Here is a 5121-nt window from a genome sequence, read left to right as displayed (position 1 = left end):
ATTGTAATTGTGCCAAGTACCCAGGTCGAAACATCTCATTATCCGACCTCCATCCATCATATGTGACCAAGCCCACAAAGCACTTGACAAGCTTTGCTTCTTCTTTTTTAGTCCAAGTGTGCTTCAAGGCTCTAGAGAAACTTGATATTCTAGTATATACATGTACATATTTTAATACAATTAAACGATAAACCATTCAAAATTATAAACAATTAATGAACTAAAGTACAAAATATAGTAAACATAATGATAGTAAGAGAAATCCAAAACAAGTAATTTTCATAACACACGACAAATAAAAATAAGTGTTCTAATTGATTGAAGAAGTATAAAGATACTAATCATTACGTAACTCTCATTCAGAAAACATATGTTCTACCAATTCATCCGTCCACTAGATCCATTCATTTGAAATCTCAATGTAATTGATCTCATCGCCCTCACTTGTAGCAAAGTTGGAGTTAACCTCATCTAAATCCTCGACCAGTTCACTATTATTCATCTCCTTATTGATAAGATTGTGCAAAGGGCAACACACCATGATGGTTCAACATTGAATTTGCACTGGGTAGTATGATTTTCCTCATAAGATTGCCCATTTACCCTCCAACAACTAAACACTCTCTCAATGACATTTCATGCAAAAGACTTCATGTTCAAGAATTCTCGTGGAGTTGTTGGTGCATTACCTCCTCCACGCCATTATGAAAGATGATATCTTTCGCCTCTATATGGTGCCAAGAAACCCTCCGTATTTGGGTACCCGACATCACATAGATAATAATACCCTATTCAATATCCAACCGTTTCAAACCTTATCTTAGTAATAAAATGATGAGTAGGAAGAGATAGTATGAGTAACTAGTTACACTTCGAAACCTTCAGTCCGTTAGGTCGTGATATTGCATCTTTGAGAACTTGAGAATCGGTTGTAGAACTTTCCCACCCCGATAAGATGAATATGAAGTCGCCTTTTGTATAGCAAACATCGATTACATTTGTTGCAATTTCACCCTTCCTCATCCTATACCTTGGGCGATTAGCGGCATTGACATTTACCTTGATGTACGTACCATCAAATGCACCTAGACAATTCTGTGATAAAACAAAGTATGGAATATTCATGTACTCATTATACCTAACAAAAATGTCACACCGAACTAACATTGGTTTTGTTGAACTGTACCCCAAACCATTTCTATCTCTGATCTATACATTAGTTTTTGATTGACACAGATTTTTTCAACCACACTCCATGTAATTGTAGCAATACTAATAAAATGGAGTTGAAATGCCTAGAAATTGTCTCACCAGACCGTACAAATTCTCTTCCAACAATTCGACTCTTAACATCATGGGCTAAGATGTGCACGAACATGGCAACCATCTTCTCTACATCTACAACTTTAGTTTCAACTAATCCTCTAACCATCTTAAGTAAATTATATAGAATGGCAAAACATCTCCTATCCATTCTTGTACTTTGACGACAACATAAACCGAACTCATGAATTAGTCGAAAGTATGCTAACTGTCTAATACGATGTCTACTGTCGTGTGACAGATTTTCTATCCTCTTACTGTCATTCAGTAACAACTATAGTGCTAAAAATAACTGACGTTGGGAGGTTGCGAAAACTATTAGTATGCTAACTAGTTCCTGTGGGTCCATTAGATAGTTGGGGATTTGGACTTGTTCCAAAAATGTAAACTATAGGTCACATAATAATTATATCATATTTATAATTATACTATAATAAATTGGATTTGGACTTCTATAGTTGGGGATTTGGACTTGTACAAAACATAAAATATGTATGTTCGTCATTAAAAATACATTTTCTATTTTATTATTGAAACAAATATATAAAAATTTCTATATTTTGATGATTTTCCCTTTATAGCCATAAAATGAGAAATAAACTATCTTTGAATTTTTGTTATAAAATTCAAAATATGGTAATGTATTTTTATTAATAACTCTGACTTTTTGTTATAAAATTGTTTTTTTTTTTAATCATTGTATTCATTTTAAACTGGGCTGGTAATTGACTTCAATGTGATTTTTAAGTAAAAACAAATGTTATTTAAACTGGGTTGGTAATTGGTAATGTGTAAGTATGAACAAAAAAAGCCAATGAATGAGAATAGGGACCATGGGTAATCATGAACAAAAAATAGTAAAGATTCATAGTTGATGTAATTATGGGTAAAAATGTTATAAAAAAACATAAGTAATATATGTGTCCACCTGATGTAATCATGAACAAAAAACTGAAAAAAACAAACAAACAATATGTGTCCACGAGTAAGTTCATCATTACACATACCTTTTCTATTTTATTATAGAAACAAATCTATATAAACATATTCTCACACATTAACGAACCTCAAGCCACTAAAGTTGCATGCTAGTTATCCACCCAGAGAAGAGCACACAAAAGTAGAGATTAGCAGCTGTAAAAACACAAGTAAAAATGAAAAATTTGTAATCATCCTTCAAAATATTTATATAAAGCAAAAGGGAGAAACAAAGTTTAACCCTAGCAAGAGAGGTTGGGCAAACAAGATGGACGCGATTATTTTCTAACAAGTCTAATCCTAAAACAAAGTATAAGGGAAAATATTAGTATTATACGAAACTAAAAACAATATGAAGAGTGAAGACACGTGATAAGAAACTAAGGGAGGAAGAGGGAAATGACATACCAATTGCATTTAGGAATTAGATGGAGTGAGAAGGTCTTTAAAGTTGAAGGGAAGTGATACCTATATATAAAGAACACAACTGATGTCAAATAAAGGCTAAGGGGACCATTTGAGAACAAGCAAATAAAGTTAATGAGTTTGAAATAGACCTACCCAATAAAGAATACCTAATAACTAATGTTAATAATCCTGAAAACAGGGGATATGGCAATCCAATGAACCAAATAAATAGTACCAAAGTACTATTATCAATCAATGTACAAAAAAAAAGGTATTAACCAAACAATGTAAATTTATTTTTAAAAAAGCCAATGAATAGGAATAGGGTCCACCCTTAGAGATATGAAGTTCATTCATTGAAATTCAAATTTTAGAATATATCATGAATAATGGTAAATCAGAAAACAACAATGTAGATACAAAAAATAGTAATGTGAAATCAGCAACCAAAAGATGTCATTTCATTCAAGGCAATATATAATGAAGCAAATGAATTGAAAATCAGAGACCAACAATGGAGATACAAATACCAACAATGTGCATTACAAACCAAAACATGCATAAAAGTTCATGGTAATGTTAAATGAAACACATGAACTGAAAATCAGAGACCTACAATGAACATACTTGAACCAATAAGTCAATGATTTATATAAGAAAAGTGGGGTGTGGGTGGTTCAAAAGTTTACAAATATCCATGAATGTGTTATTGATATTGTTAAAGATGGTCATAGGCAAGCAACATCTTGGATTGTTGCTGAGTGTACGAAGTCCTTTTTTTAGGATGAATGACAAGGTGCCATGTCGTCCTTGTGACGTTGTTAGCTATATGAGAAGGCATCATGGTGCAAAAATAAGTTATGACAAGGCTTGGAGAGGCCGTGAGATTGTTCTGAATTCCATTAGAGGTACTCCTGAGTCCTTATATGCTTTGTTGCCACCATTCTCAACTGCATTATTTAAAAAAATTCTCGGTACTTGTTGCTAGATCGGTTTTTATCGTCGCCCATAAACCCTTGCTAGACAAATAATATTTATAAATCACCAAACTAACTACTTATACTAACTGGTAGTACAAGCAGCAAGTCCAAGGTCGAACCTCAGGGAAGCACGAAAGATTAGTTCCTCGAAGCACATTTTTAGTTGAAATGGTAAACTTGGGGGAGGGGGTTGGTGTGGATTTAGAATAGGAAATGCATAAAAGAAATAGAATGCAATAAAACTAAAAGATATAAATGTAATTAACTACGACATTCTAGCTTAGGGAAATGGAATGGCCCAATGTAATCTTGTTCATTGAGTTATTTAAATGCAATTTTAAGTTCTTGACTATGCCTAGCCTAATTAATTGAAATCCTAATCAATGGTCCTAATTACCTCATTAATCGAAATGCATAGAAAATGAATCCGCTCCATATAAATTGACAAATCGTATTAAGCTCTAAGGATAACGCTAGGATGAGTGTTTTGTTGGGAATGTCCTAAAACTTTTAGTTCGTAATATATGAAACATATCCTATTTATCAATAAAAGTGTTATTGAAATTGCATTCTATTACAAAATCCAATAAACAAACCCACGACTATAGTATGAGAATTTCATATCTCTGAGGCTAGATCTTATTTCCATTTATTGGTTTTTTTAAAATAGATTCACATTGCTTGGTCGATCCCCTATTATTAGGTCTGTTTTCTAGTTGATAATAGTAATTTGGTTCTGTTTATTGGGTCAATTGGATTGGCATATCCCTTGTTATTAGGATGGTTTATTGTATACTGATTGACATTAGTTGTTTGGTACTCTTTATTGAGTATGTTTATTTCAATTTCAGGGCATATCATGAATAATGTAAATCATAAAATAGTAAAGACCAATAATGGATATACAAATACCAACAATGTTCATTAGAAATCAAAAGATGCACAAAAGTTCGTGGTAATGTGAAATGAAGCACATGAACTGAAATTTAGAGACCTACGATGGACATACATAGACCACTAATGTGCATTAGAAATCAAACAAGAACACAGACCACAAACAAGAACATAACTTTAAAAAAAAATGACCAACTAGATAGAAAAACACCAAAATCTGCCTTAGTTGGGAAAATTCAATTAATAGCAAGATTAGGGCATGAACTTTGATTAAAGAACAATGAGGAAATTAAAAACATTACAGAATCCAAGCAGTGAATAACCAGAGAATGCAAAACAAAACATGCAGAAAATTTCAGACCAATGCTTACAAAAAAAAAAAAAAAAAAATGCATGATCCTCATCATCGACTGGGAAAGGAAGAGAAACAAACCTTTGACCTCCTCCCCTACTAAACTCCAGTCTCCATCCTTCAATCCATACCAAACTCCAAAGGAGAACCTCCATCCCCACCATGCAAAATTGAATGAAGCTGCAA

This window comes from Benincasa hispida, chromosome 6 (assembly GCF_009727055.1).
Source record: "Benincasa hispida cultivar B227 chromosome 6, ASM972705v1, whole genome shotgun sequence".
NCBI lineage: Eukaryota > Viridiplantae > Streptophyta > Magnoliopsida > Cucurbitales > Cucurbitaceae > Benincasa > Benincasa hispida.
Note: the sequence above shows the minus strand (reverse complement) of the source record.